This window comes from Lemur catta, chromosome 2, assembly GCF_020740605.2.
Source record: "Lemur catta isolate mLemCat1 chromosome 2, mLemCat1.pri, whole genome shotgun sequence".
NCBI lineage: Eukaryota > Metazoa > Chordata > Mammalia > Primates > Lemuridae > Lemur > Lemur catta.
Window position 1 is genome coordinate 6,311,845 of NC_059129.1, and position 14,996 is coordinate 6,326,840.

Sequence of the window (14,996 nt, forward strand, 5' to 3'; positions counted from 1 at the left end):
CCACCACCTCATTTCCTTCCATCTCTGGTTTTTCAGTGTCTATTTCTCAGTCCCTTTCCTTCTCTCGGCTGTGTCTCTCTCAGACTCTGTGCCCCTATCTCTACCTTTTTCCAAACCTCCTTCAGCCTCTTCGTCCACCCCTCATTACTTCTGTTCTCTCTTCTTTCGTTCTGGGCAAAGTTCTTTCCTTCCTTCTCCATATTCTCTCTGTCCCTCTCTCTCTCTCCCTCTCTCTCTCCCTCTCTGCAGTTACATTCCTTACTGCCTTTCTCTGGGTCTTCCTGTGCCTCTCTGTGCCTCTCTTGTTTTCCTCTCTGCGTGTGTCCCCGTCTCTCATTCCTTCTCTGTCTCCCTCCCTCTCCCACCCCCTGCCCCATCTTCCTTATGTGTCGGAGGGACCCTCCCTTGTCACTATTTGGAAAAGCGCAGTCTGCTGCTGGAACGAGGCAGGGATGATGAATCTGCCTCCAGCATTTGCAGAGGCCCAGTATTGGTGTCCCAGCTCTTGGGTGTCATGTGCTGGGAAAACGACAAGTGGAACTTCTCTGAGAGGATAAGCCAAGACCACGACTGTGCCCCTCTTTTTACTATAAATTAAACCCAGGCTGTTTGCTCTCAAGGGAGGCAGGGAGTCTCAATGTCAGCACCTCGGACAAGTGGACCAGAGACCTCCGTGTCGTGGGGCTGTCCTGAGCATCACAGGATGTTTAGCAGCGTCCCTGGCCTCTACCCCTACGTGCCAGTAGTGCACACACCCCCACCCATCGTGACAACCAAAGCTGTCTCCAGACATTGCCAAATGCCAGGGAGGCGGAGATAGAATCGCCCCAGCCGAGAGCCACCAGCCTGCTACCGTTTATCACATTGACTGCCACACTAGAAAAAAAAAGTTTCCCTGGGGCCACCGTGTTTTATTAAAACAAAACAATCCTTTCTAATTTGTTGTTTTTTATTGTTTTCTGTGCGTGAGTTATATGCAATGCAATCCACATTTTTAGAATTAAATTGTCAATATTAATTGTAACAATGAGAACATCAACAAGTAAGATTTTCATGAACCAACTGCAGGGTGTTGCTGCATGAGGCCGTGGGTTCACAACTAGCCTGAGTTAAATACAACTCACATGAGAGTCCATGTGTTTGCCCAGCGATGCGAGCTCAGAAGGCAGAGAACAAATGTCTTTCGACAATTCTGAGACTCGAGCCCGGCCTCTGACGCAGTTCCACCACATGGCCACCAGGTGGCAGCAAAGACCGCCCTTTCAGCAGCATGGTTGCCCTCGCTTTGCGAAAACGCTTTCTTCGCACAGCCTAGTAATTGATGTTGCAACCGCGCTCGCTCACCTCCAGGGGGCCTTGTGAGTAACCCGCGCCACTGACCCTCTTCCAGATTAGACAGAGAAGTCACAGCAACGTCCTGAACCGAAGCTGAGTAGTACAGGCGTTGCAGGGAGTGGGGAGGGAATCGTCTTGGGATCAGGCGACTCTGAACTTCACTCCCAGCTGTAAACTTTTGTCTCCTTACGCCCTTGGTCCCGTTACCTTAACCTGTTTGTGCCTCAGTTTCCTCATCTGCACCCTGCTTTGCTTCTCTCCATAGTCCTCATCCTCGGCTATGCATTTCACATGGCTCTCTCCTGCCGTAGGTCAGCTCAGGGAGCAGGGGCTGGGAGTCACCACCCCTAGTTCCTGGAGTGGCCCCGCATCACGTGTTTGCTGACTGCCTGGCACATAGAGTAGCACAGATGCATAGTAAGCACTCCATGGTGTCAGCTGTGATGATGATGATGATGATGGTGATGACATCAGCATGAGGGTGACATCATAGGAGGATGATGTCATGTGAGGATGATCACACCGTGAGGTTGATCATGGTGTTGTCATCTTATAACCCACACCCGTGGTCCCCAAACCTGCAGAACCATCAGCACCTCCCAGAGCTTTTCCTAAACCTGAGTCTCCCCTGGCCCAGGCCCTCCCCCAACACCTCATGACTCAGAACCACCAGGAAGAGGATCTCGGGCTTGTCTGCACGCTGGCATCATCGGGAGAGCTCGTTAAAGACACCGATGCCTGGACTCCGCCCCTAGAGACTATAGGATCAGGGATGTGGTCCAGGCATCGGGAGTTTTAAAAGATGCCCAGGTGATTCTAATGTGAAAGGTGATGAACCTTCCCCATCACTTAACAAACTCCCAGGTGTTGGGAAAGGGTGGTTCCCGAGCAGTAGCAGCCTCACCTGAGCTGGTTAGAAACGTGAGCTCTCCAGCCCCACCCAGACACCCTGAGGGCAGCGCAGCCCCTGGTATCAACAAGCCCCGCAGAGCCTCGGGCACGCTGGATGTGAACAGCCCTGCCCCGCACGTGGGGCCTTCACTCTGGAGCCCCCACCTCCCGTGGGCCAGAATGCCAGGATGAACAGAAGGATGGATGGGGGGGGGGAGAAGGAAAAGGAATGTTTAGTCTTAACCCCAGCACCCCACACCACAGAAAGCCGGTGGCATACGCAGAGTTATTTTAGCCCGAAAGGCACTCCAGGCCACGGCTTCCCCGGGGAGGGCTCAATGCCAGCAGTGCCGAGGATGCGGGCACCTCTCCCACCCAGACCCCCCACGGCCACGCCAGCAACACCTCTTCCCCTGGCCACACAACTGCCCATGGTGCATCATTCCTTCACAAAGGAACTGTTAATACTATGACCAGCACTAATGAAAAACCCTGCTGCACTGAAGGACAGACGATCTCGTGTGTGCCTGTGTGTGTGGCTTTATAAATCCCTCTACTCGAAGCCAGCCCACAGCGCAGCAGCAGCCTCAGGCAGGAGTGTGTCGGCCACGCAGAATCCCAGGCCCACCCCTCCCTACCGAATCAGAGGCTGCACTGTAACAAGATCCCCGTGAATGTTTAGGTAGCCGTGGTGTAAACCCAATGCCGGCCACGCTCCTTCTTACCCTTTTATTGAGTGCAGCTTCTTGCAGAGCTCGGCAGATCACAACGGGAAACTTGATCCGTGGTTATAAAGTTATATGCAAGCGCTCGTGTGGGGTCCAACCCAGCTCATTGCTCAGCTCGGCTCTGGTTACCTGTTGCAGTAAATAACCTGAGCACCTTTGCAGCTTTTAAAGCTAATGCTCCCCAGCCCCGGAGACGGTGCTTTGATTGGCCTGGGCTTGGGCCTGGGCAATTATTTAAATTCTTCAGGTGATTGTGATGGGCAACCAAGGTGGAGACCCACCTCACACATTCGGGGGATGTTTGGGGACTCAGCAAATGACAGTGTGTGCATTTCCCCAGACTCGGACTTCACACCAGAGAGCTGATCTCAGTTGTCACTGAAGAACTGCTTTCACCGCAGGTGTGAGGGTGACTGGAGCTAACATTTAGCACTTGGACTGAAGACTCAGTAGGAAGATGGTAGCCCAGGAGTTATCAGCTGTGTTTTTGAGGACTCGTCTTCCCTACTAACTGTGAGTGTGCGGATAAGGCTTCCCTCCCAGGTGTCTTTGCCAATGGCCTTTCCCTGCTAAGAGTGAGTTTTAATGTCTCAAAAGAGAGCTACTGATCACCGAGAACCATTAAGATCATTAAATGACCTTTCCCGGTAGAGGTTCAGGTTCCAGACCAGATGGGCATGAAGCCGCTGGAGTGAAGTCGGAGGAAATTCTTCCACCACCTGGTGGCTGAGAAACCCAGGTCTCTGCTGTCTCCCCTGTGGGGTTTCCCACAGCACCTTCCTGCCCGGATTGGGGGTCATTTAAAGCATGAGGCAGTGTCTGGAGTGGAGTATATCTCATACCTGATACCCACAGCGGCCAACCAGCAAGAGGCCTGCCCAGAAAACCTGTGTTAAAGGACAGAGTCCTGGTCTTGAAGCAAGGAGTATGCCACGAGCTCGCTGTGCACCTCTGCACAAGTTACCGAACCTCTCTGATCACCCTAACATTTCCTTAACAAAGAAGAGCTGATCCGGAGGACATGGGTGAGGATGAAATGAGGCCAAAGGAGGCAGATGGACACTGCAATCTGTAGAAGTCTGCAATTGATTAAAGGATTGTTGTTATTTATTTCAGGTGATGCAGGTTTGATACTCCCTCAGGCCTCCCCACGCCACACGGACACACATACATGAGCAGCACAGGGCACTTCCCACACAGGGCAGCGCAGGTGGCACTAGGACAGCAGCCCGACCCCGAGCTCGGTCCACAGGGATTTCAGGGCTGGGCCCCGTCCTCCCCTGGTGGCCTCTGAGGAGGAGGAGGAGGCTACAGCCAGCGCGATGCGTCCGTGAGGCGCCCAGGCCTCCCCTCCACCGCCACACCCGGCGGCGTCTAGGCTCACGCGGCCTGGTCCTGCCTCCGCCTCAGGCCGAGCACGCGGGCTGCTGCCAGGAAGGCCGCCCCCGTGAGCAGCTCCGCGACGAAGCTGATCCAGCCCGGGGCCAGGGACCAGCCGAAGCGGATGTCCACCTGCTCCAGGAGCGCCTTCTCCTCCAGGGGACACAGCGCCTGCCGGAAGGCGGCGGCCGAGTCCGTGATGTAGATGCTGATTCCGGCGAGGGTCACTGAGGCTGCAGGGAAGGCAAGGGGAGAGCAGATCAAACCCACACACACACACACTCTCCTCCTCCTCCTCCTCCTCCTCTTCCTCCTCGCCCTGCCCAACCACTATGGCCGGCCGAGACCCAGAGTCCTCGCTCCTTCCCACCGCAGGGCGTTTGCCCACGCTGCTCCCCTGCCTGGGGCGCCCTCCCCTCCCCTCCTGCCATCAATAACTGTGATCCTTCCCTGCGTCTCAGCGCCTGCAGGGGCCCCGGGTTTGCCTGTGCTGTGACCCCACAGCGCCCCACGGCCGTCCAGCCCTGCCCAGGGCACACGTGCAACCTTGCATTCGCTTGCGCAATCACTCAACTGACAACATCCGTCTCCCCCAGCGGGCTGTGAGCTCGGGGGGGCAGAAGCCATGCCCACCTGGCTCGTCCTCCATCCCCCAGCACCTAGAATGCTGCCTGGCACACACTGGGTCTCCAGACGTATTAGATTTGAGCTGCGCTATCCAGTAAGGTAGCCACTGGCCATGCGTGGCTATTTAAATTTAAGTCAATTAATGTAAATTAACAACTCAGCCTCTCATTGGCACTTGCCGCGCAAGCCTGGTTCGCGGCTCTCCCACTGAGCAGATGCGTTAGAGAACTTCCCCATCGCAGAAACTTCCACTGGGTGCTGCTGGTTTCAAGACTTAGTCATCAGGTGAACTGTTAATGCCAATATTAGCAATAATTGTGGGCGGTCGGAGGAGATCAGAGCTTCGCAATATTTTCACCTCCAGACATTGCTTTTGTTTTCTCTCCTCGTGGATTCCAAGTGTGCGTGTCATTGACACTGTGTCTTTTTTCAACGAGGGACCATTGCAAACATCCGGGTGTACGGGGAGCCATAGAGCAGCGGCCTGTGCCAAATCCCATTTCCTAAAACCGCCGGTCTGCCGAACCAGTGGCGTTAACCCAGCCATTGTCTGCCCCCCTATTGTATTGTTTTGGTTTGGTGTGGTGTGTTGTTTACCTGACAAGTAAAGATTGTTTATTTATGGTGCATGACATACGCTGTTTTGATATACGTGTACATGGAGGAATGGCTAAATCACTCTAGTGTATGCATTGCCTCACATACTTAGCACCTTTTGTGGTAAGAGCACTTTAAATCTCTCAGCGATTTTCAAGAATACAATACAGTGTTATTAACTGCAGTGACCATGATGTACAATGTATCTCTTGAGTTTACTCCCTCATCTAGCTGAAATTTTGTATCCTTTGACCAACATCTCCCCATTCCCCCACCCCCCAGCCTCTGGTAACCACCGTTTTACTCTCTGCTTCTATGAGTTCAACTTGTCTAGACTCTACACACAGGGCAGGTCATTCGGTATTTGTCTTTCTGTGCCTAGTCCTGCCCGGGTTTTAGCCAATCAAAGCAAAATATCTACCAGAATGTCTGATTGCCGTGAGAGAGTGAAAGCAAAGCAAAACTAAACTACATTGAGGGGTGCATATTTAGGCAGTGAAACTATAAAAACAATAAATAACTAAGCACCTAACCAAGTAGCACAGAAAAAAGGATGGTGGTTATTCAAAGGAAGGGAAGTGGGAATACACAGGGCTTTCTGGGGTTCTGGCAATGTCTGTAACTTGAATTCTTTGTCAATTATGTGGATGTTTGCCCCATAACTATTTGTTACACTTCATATACTGTATATGATGTGTTATATGAGTGCTATATTCCACAACAAAAATAAGAATGTCGTTAGGGAATTGCAAACTAAAACAACAATGGGATACCACTACATACCTATCAGAATGGCCAAAATCCAGGTCACTGACAACACTGAATGCTGGCAGCAGGAATACTTGTTCATTGCCGGTGGGAATGCAGAATGGTACAAGCCACTCTGGGAAGCAGATTGTTTCTTACAAAACTGAACATATTCTCAGCATATGATTCAGCAATCGTGCTCCTTGGTATTTATCCAAATGAAGTGAAAATTGATGTCCATACAAAAAACCTGCCCACAGATGTTTATAGCAGCTTTATTTATAATTGCCAAAATTTGGAAGCAATCAAAATGTCCCTCAGTAGGTGAATGGATTAAAACTGAGGTCCATCCAGACAATGGAAAATTACTCAGCACTAAAAAAGAAATGAGCTATCCAGCCATGAAAAGGTATGGAAGAACTTCAAATGCATATCACAAAGTGAAAGAAGCCAACCTGAAAAGACCACATACTGGGGGACTTTGCTAGAAGGGGACTTGGGGGAAGGAGCCAGAGGATATATGGGAAATCTCTGTATTTTCTACTCAATTTTGCTGGGAACCTAAAACTTCTGTAAAAATAAAGTTTATTAATTTTTTTAAAAAAATGTTTTAAGAAATAAAGAGAAGGGAAAAATAAAAGGGTCTTGGGCATAGAGCTTAACCTCTCTGCTCCTCATGTATAAAACAGGAACAATAACGCTTCACCCGTAGGGTTGTCATGAGGGTGAAAAGCAACAAAATATACAAGATGCCCAGTGGATCTTACATTCGTCTGGGCACTACTGACCAGGACACAGGTTCGTGATCCAGAGTCACCGCCCCCTTACCAGTTAGAAGAGATCAACCTGTGCCCAGATGTAGTTTAAATAAAATAGAAACAAGGCCGGGCACAGTGGTTCACACCTGTAATCCCAGCACTTAGGGAGGCTGAGGCGGGAGGATTCCTTGAGCCCAGGAGTTTGAGACCAGCCTGGGGGACATAGCAAGATCCCATCTCTACAAAAAAAAAATTTAAAAATTAGCTGGGCATGGTGGCATGAGGCTGTAGTCCCAGGTACTCAGGAGGCTGAGGCAGGAGGATCGCTTGAGCCCAAGAGTTTAAGGTTGTAGTGAACTATGATGATGCCACTGCACTCTAGCATGGGAAACAGAGTAAGACCCTGTCTCAAAAAAAAAAAAAAAATCAGACTTTGATTACAAAATGCAGTCTGTGCATACAGTGGAATGTTATTCAGCCATAAAAAGGAATGAAACACCGATTCTTGCTACAACATGGATGAACCTTGAAAACATGTTGCGAAGTGAAAGAAGCCAGATACAAAGGCTACATGTTGTATGAATTTATTTATAAGAATTATCCAAAATGAGCAAATCTACAGGGATAAAAAGCAGACATGGTTGGCAGGAGTGACTTTTGGGGGGGCCGGTGAAAATGTCCTGGAATTAGCTAGCAGTGATGGTTGCACACAAGCTTGTGAATATACTAAAAATCACTGATTTGTACACTTTAAAATGGTAAATTTTATGATATGTGACTTATATCTCAATTTGATGCTTTGGGAGTTTGTGAAAATCCCGTTCTCTCCCTGAAAAAGTCTTTCTCCCAAAGGTTTTAATATCCATTGATGACTCTCACCTGGATCACTCATTCTTACGGTGGCTTTAAAGACTGTCTTTCTATTTCTAGTCACCCTTCCTCCATGTGTATTTGTTGGAGCTTTTCATACACTCCCTCCCTCTTAAAAGTTATTTTAATATCAGTATGGCCTCATGTATTTTTTATTGAAATAAAACTCATATAGCATAAAAGTCACCATTGAAAATGTACATTTCAGTGGCATTTAGTATATTCACAGTGCTGTGCAAACATCGCCTCTATTTCCAAGCCATTTTTGTCACCCCAAAAGAAGATTCCCCACACCCTAAGCAGTCACTGCCCACTCTGCCTGCCTCAGTCCCTGGTAACCAGTACTCTGCTTATTGTCTCTACAGATTTGCCTTTTCTGGACATTTCATATAAATTGAATCATACAATATGTGATATTTTGTGTCTGAGATTTCACTTAGCATAATGTGTTTGGGGTTCATCTTTCTTTGGCTGAATAATATAACATTATATGGATGTACCACATTTTGTTTATCCATTACTCAGTTAACAGATATCTGGGTTTTTTTCATTTTTTTGGCGACTATAGTGTTATTATGAACATTCTTGTGCAAGCATTTTTTTGAGCACCTGTTTATAGGAATTGTTTTGATTCAATGTGTCATACTTTAGTCTTGTCACTCTTCATTTACATGCTCAAATTATCTCACATTTGACCAGTGAAAACTCCTTTGCACTTTCATTTTAAAATAAATTTTTAACTATATAAGTAATATATGACACAGCTTTTTAAAACTTAACAGAAATTCCTCCTGGACCTGCCCCCACATAAGCCCCCTCCCAAGAAGAAACCACTGTTTTACTTTGAGCTCATTTTCTCAGACTTTTTTCTGTGCATTTTATGGAATATGCATCTAGCCTGAGAAAACATATTTTGTGAGCTTTTTTTCTTTTATGTAACTGATCTTATACAGTATGGATGGCTCTGTAACTTGCTTTTTTTCATCTAACAGTATGACTTGGTGAAGTGAGTGAAATTGATGGGTTCTTAAAAATACAACAGATCCGGTTAGATTACCTCAGGAAGGGGAGGGGAGTCATTGCCTGGAACTTTCCACGGGTTATATGTCACTCATTCTCAATACAACACTTCAAGAAAGGTATTGTACTGGAGAAATTAGAAAATTAAGTTTCAAAGAAGTGATTGCCCGAGTACCTAGCATGTACAAAGCTCTCCAAAATTAGGTATTGAATGAATGAATATGATAAATAAGTGGCCAAGCTGGGGATTTGAACCCCACTCTGTGCACCTGAAGGTCAATCTCGCGCATCTGTGCACAGAACCAGGGACCAGAGGCAACTGCTGTGCATTGAAAGCAGCTGCTGTTATGAGCTGACGGGAGGCAGAGGGGAGAATTATAATCACCCACTCTCAGCAGTCCTGGGGGACAAGCTCTCTCTCCAGGAGGACAAAATCTTCTAGGGCTGACTGGGAAAACACATCAAGTATTTGATAAACGCACGACCTTTGCAGAAAGGGCTGTGTTGAATAACCAAGCTAATAATAATTGCCTGATAGCAATTTCCTGCAAGCTGGTTTCTTAACACACATCTGGCAGTTCACTCACCTTCCCCTGGCCGCATCCGTGATTTGTCATTAGTCCAGGTGGTGGGAGTAATGGACACTCCAGCGCATGTGAGCTCCAGCCTTAACCCTTGCCTCGCCAAGCCTGGAGGAGACCCACAAAGACAAAGACCTGCCTAGGACACTAGAGAGGGCTTGCACTCTAAGTCTCCACCCGACAGACACTGGGACGTGTTGGAGACCTGAGGCTGCATCTCATTAGCTGAGCGGCGTTGAGCAAGACGCTTCACCTCTCTGAGCCTCGGGGTGAGTGTGAGGATGAAGGAAGAACAAAACGTGACGGGGCCAGCAGGGTGCACTGTGCGTAACTGGAACTCAGGAACGGAGGGCTCTCCCCACCTCCCCAGCTACTGCCTTGTCTTGGCCCGCAAAGAAAGGCTGGTTGTCTCTCTCCTTATCTAATGACAGGGAGAAAACGACCCCAGAATTGTGGTATAAACAGTAACCCATTTCTTATGTTCATGACGTCTGTGGGTTGGTCTCCAAGGCCATTTGGGATGCTATAACAGAATACCATACATTGGGTGCCTTATAAACAACAGACATTTATTTCTCACACTTCTAGAAGCTGGGAAGTCCAAGATCAAGGTGCCAGCAGATTCCATGTCAGGTGAGGGCCTGCTTCCTGGTTCAGAGATGGCTGTCTTTTTGCTGTGTCCTCACATGGCAGAAGGGGTGAGGCAGCTCTCTGGGGTCTTTTTTTTTTTTTTTCTTGTACATCAATCATCCGGTAATCTGGGATCTTTTTTATAAGGACACTAATCCCATTCACAAGGGCTCCAACCTCGTGACATAATCACGTCCTGCCATAGTCTGGATATGTGATCCTCCAAACCTCGTGTTGACTTTCAATCCCCAATATTGGAGGTGGAGCCTCATGGGAAGTGCTGGGGTCATGGGCGTGGATCCCTCCTGAATGGCTTGGTGCCCTCCTCACCTTAGTGAAAGAGTTCTTGCTCTGTTAGTTCCCTTGAGAGTTCCCCCAAGAGCTGGTTGTTAAAAAGAGCCTGGCACCTCCTCCTCCGTCTCTTCCTTCCTCTCTCGGCATGTGATCTTCCACCATGAGTGGAAGCTTCCTGACATCCTCGCCGGAAGCAGATGTTGGTGCCGTGCTCCTCATACACTCTGCAGAACCATGAGCCAAATAAACCTCTTTTCTTTCTAAATTACCCCACCTCAGGTATTCTGTTATAGCAACACCAACAGACTAAGACACCTCCCAAAGGCCCAACCTCCAGATACCATCACATTGGGGATCAGGTTTCGACCTATGAATTTGGGGGACACATGCATTCAATCGATAGCAGTCCAGACAGAGCACGGCAGGGCTGGCTTGTCTCTGCTCCACAATGTCTGAAGCCTCAGCTAGGAGGACTCGAACAGATGGGGCAACTCACACAGCTGTGGGCTGAAGAGCTGTGTCCCTGGAGCATCTAATCCAAGCTGATTTCTACTGTGGGTCAAACGTGTCCCCCATATTCAAGTACTAACCCTGTACCTGTGAATGGGACCTCACTTGAAAACAGGGTATTTGCAGGTGTAATTAGTTAAGGATCTTGAGATGAAATCATCCTAGATTTTAGGGTAGGCCCTAAATCCAGTGACTGTTGGCTGTTGGTCATAAGAAGAGGAGACACACAGAAAGAAGGCCATAGGAAGACGGAGGCAAATGGAGTTAGGCCACCCGAAGCCAAGGAATGCCTGGAGCCACCAGACAGAAGCTGGAAGAAGCAAGGAAAGATTCCCTCCTAGAGTTTTCAGACGGAGTACAGCTTTGCTGATGCCTCAATTTTGTACTTCCAGTCTCCAAAACTGTGAGGGAATACATTTCTCTTTTTTTAAGCCACCAAATTTATGGTAATCTGCTATAGGAAACTAATATACCTCCCAATGCACCCACCCTTGAAAGGGAGTGGGGACTTCATGGCTAGGAGAAGGAGACACGGCATGCCAGTGGGCTGTGCCAGAGGCTTTGCTGATAGATGTCATGTGTGACGATCTCACGGGCTTCTTGGACCCTTGGGCGATCCTCATTGTTTGAGGACTGGGGACTGTGCCATGGCTGTCTCTGAAGGAGGGACTTTTGCAAGTGACTCTTGAGTAAAAGCCCCGAGAAACCATAATATGTGTAAGGCAGGAGTAGCCAACAGACGTTTCTGGGATGATGAAACTGTTCTATATCTGGAGCTGTCCAATACAGCAGCCACCAGCCACGTGTGGCTACTGAGCCCTTGAAATGTGACTTATTCAATGACAGAGGAACTGAATATTTCATTTCATTACATTTTAACTCATTTAAATTTTTTAAATTACTTTTTAGAGACAGCATCTTGCTCTGTCACCCAGGCTGGAGTGAAGTGATGCAATCATAGCTCACTGCAGCCTCAGACTCCTTGGCTTAAGGGATCCTCCCAGCTCAGCCACAGGAGTAGCTAGGACTACAGGTGCATGCCACCAAGTGCAGCTAATTTAAAGTTTTTTGTAGAGATGGGGGAGGGGGGTCTCACTACATTGCCCAGGCTGGTCTTGAACTCCTGGCCTCAAACAATCCTCCCATCTCAGCCTCCCATTACAGCTGGGACTACAGGTGGAAGCCACTGCATCTAGCCTAACTCATTTACATTTAAACTTAAATACTACCTGTGGCTAGCGGCTACCATATTGGACAGAACGGCTCTCGAGAGTTTTCAGTTCCTCCTCCTCCTCATGAATGCCTTCTGCAAGACAGAGAGAAGGACACCCGCAGAATGGAAAGGGAGCTGAGGTGACCAAGCAGGGCAGGTGGGTGTCCAGAGTTGAAGCTTCTTGGGCCAACGGAACAGCCAGTAAGAAGGACTTGAAGGAGATCATGGCTGGGGTGGGAGGGACAGTGAGGAGGTCAGTGTGGCTGGAGCGAGGAGAGGAGAAGAGATGGGGAGAGGAGGATTGTGCGAATACTGGTGATGGGGATAAAACCACTGGGCCTTAGGGACCCCATTTCTGAGGCCGTGGGAGGAGAGGAGGTGAAGGAATGCTGCCTGAGCAGGAGCCGGGGATAAGGGTGGAAGTTAACTGCCTAGCTGGGGGACATTCTACCGATCTGGGAGTACAGCAAAGCAGACTCCCACCTTAAAGCCTGAGGGGCCTCATCCCTAAAAAGCCACAGAGCGGCTTGACATGAAAGCCACCCACGGGTGTAGAGAAAGATTGCAAAATGTCAGCCTGGGAGAAAGGACGCCAGGCTCCAATTCTTAAAAAACACCAGGTTGAGTTCCTTCCCTCCCCTTTCTCAGTAGAATCCCTCAGTTGATGGGGAGCTAACCTCCCAGTAAGGAGTACTAATCTCTGTTCCTCAATCGAATGGGCCACAGCTGCTGAGTTCAGAGTTACTCTCTAGACATACCTTAAAGCGTAGTTGTGCTTAGTAACGAGCTGTGTTCCTGCTTTTATAGATAGAAGAGTAATTAGCAAAGGCATCTTGTGACTTTTAGGGGAGACTTGAAACTTCTACACATTGTAACCCATGAGCTTTTCACGTGAAATCACTGTAATCTATAGCATGAAAAAGAGAATAAAAATGGGTGCTAGCTTTCAGTCAGTACACCTGGCTCAAGGGAAAGCTGGTGGTCCCCTGATCTTCCCCGCACCCTTTCTCCTTACTTTTTGTGTCCATGTCTTTGTCTCTCCCATCTCTTGCAGCACACACTGCTTGGGGACCCGGTTATATCGGGGGTGTCTCGAACCCCCGATATACTGGCTTCTCTTTCTATCCAAGATGGAGTCTCAAAGCGTTTGATCAGAGGAGGGATGTGATTGGACTTCGTTTTTAAAGGATCCTTCTGCTTGTTTTAAATTTAAAGACAAAACTCCCAGGGGTGTGAACGCCACCTTCCTCATGCCCTCCCCACAAGCACAACATCCCCTGGGGGTAACTGAGAGAGCCCTCAGTGAACTACAGAGAGAACTAGGACTAGAATCCAGTCCAAGATGCCCATCTGGCTCTCAGTGTACTGTCCTGGCGGGGGGTGGGGGGGGGGTGGGGGGTGGAGGGGGGTCAGGAAACACAATCTGTTTCCTTAAAAATGATTTTTTTCTTATTTGTGTTACTTGGTCATCCTATCAACTTCCCATTTTTATCAACACTAACTGTGAAATTGATGCTGACACTTCTGTTTTGAAAAAAGAAATCTCTGTTTGAAAGTAATTGAGACAAAGGGTGCCAGCTGCGGCTGTCTGTGCATGTGTGTGTACACATCTGTGACCGCATACGCCTGTGTTTATATTTGTGTGTTCGTTGACCTGTGGTCTATGGGTGGGTACTGCTGTGCCTGTCTACACGTGTCTGTGAACACATCAGTGTGGTGTATATCCCTGACAGCTCCCCATCTCACACACAATAAGGGACAGAGTCTTACAGTGGTCCAAATGTTTTGGCCTTGGCTACCTTTGCATTCTCGATTCGTACTACCCCATCCCGTGGCTTGCTCTGGGCTAGCCAGCCTTTCCATGCTGTCGCTGGAATATACTTAACACAGTTCTGCCCCAGGGCCTTTGCACTGGCTGTTCCTTCTACCTGGAATCCCCTCCCCTAGACCCTGCATGGCCCGCTCCTCACTCAACCTCTGCTCATCTCTTGCCACGGCATCCTGGCCTCCCTAGGCTACTCGATCTCTTTCCATTCCCCAGTGCTCTTCTCTGTAACCCACATGGCCACCTGGCACACTGTGTTTGTATTTATATATTGTTTTTTATCTGTCTTAACAGAATGTGAGTTCCATGAGGGCAGGAAACTTGACTGTCTCATTCCTTCTTGTGTCTTCCTCCCTCCCCTCCCAGCCTACATCTAGAATACTGGCTGATACATAGTAGGCACCTGACAAATATTTGTTAAGTGAAAGCTTGGGGTGTTTGCAGGTCTGCATGCGCATATTTGTGTGCATCTCTCCTGGCACCTACATGGGCACATCTGTGTGGACAGATATGTGTCTATCCATCTGTGTGTATCAGTGTGTCTGCCTGAGTCTGTGTGTATGTTAATGTGCCCCTAGTATGCCTGGTGTGTGTGTGTGTGTGTGTGTGTGTGTGTGTGTGTGTGTGTGTGTCTACTCAGGTACAGAACAGACAGCAGGAGAATCAGTAAAGGAAGAAAGCAGCTTTGGGCACTTCAAAAACTTGCTGCCTATTTGCCAGGAAGATGCTTCAGTGATGTCCATTCACTTCTTCTGAGCAAGGGCTTTCCGGTTTGAGGAGAGAGTGACAAAAGTTCTCCCAGACCTGAGGCCTCTGCTAGGCTCCCCCCGGCCTGTGCTGTAATTGCCAGTGTCCGAGCTTCCTGACCCCACTCTGCCGAAGCCCTGTGGGGTCCACAGAGAAAATGCACAGCAAAGGCGTGACAATGGTCTGCTGGAAGATGAATGGAGGTTTCTGAGTTTCACACTAAGGCCTCCAGGGCCCTGAAAG

At 48.8% G+C, this 14,996-nt stretch overlaps 1 protein-coding gene across 1 annotated transcript in view; it reads right to left on the reverse strand.

Moving 5' to 3' along the window:
• Positions 1 to 4,062: 4,062 nt before the first annotated feature.
• TMEM186 (transmembrane protein 186) overlaps positions 4,063 to 14,996 on the reverse strand; it is a 108,046-nt gene continuing 97,112 nt past the window's right edge. The window contains exon 5 of the transcript XR_006733346.1: positions 4,063 to 4,567. The gene's annotated coding sequence lies outside the window, so the exon portion shown is untranslated. The remainder of the gene's footprint in view (positions 4,568 to 14,996) is intronic.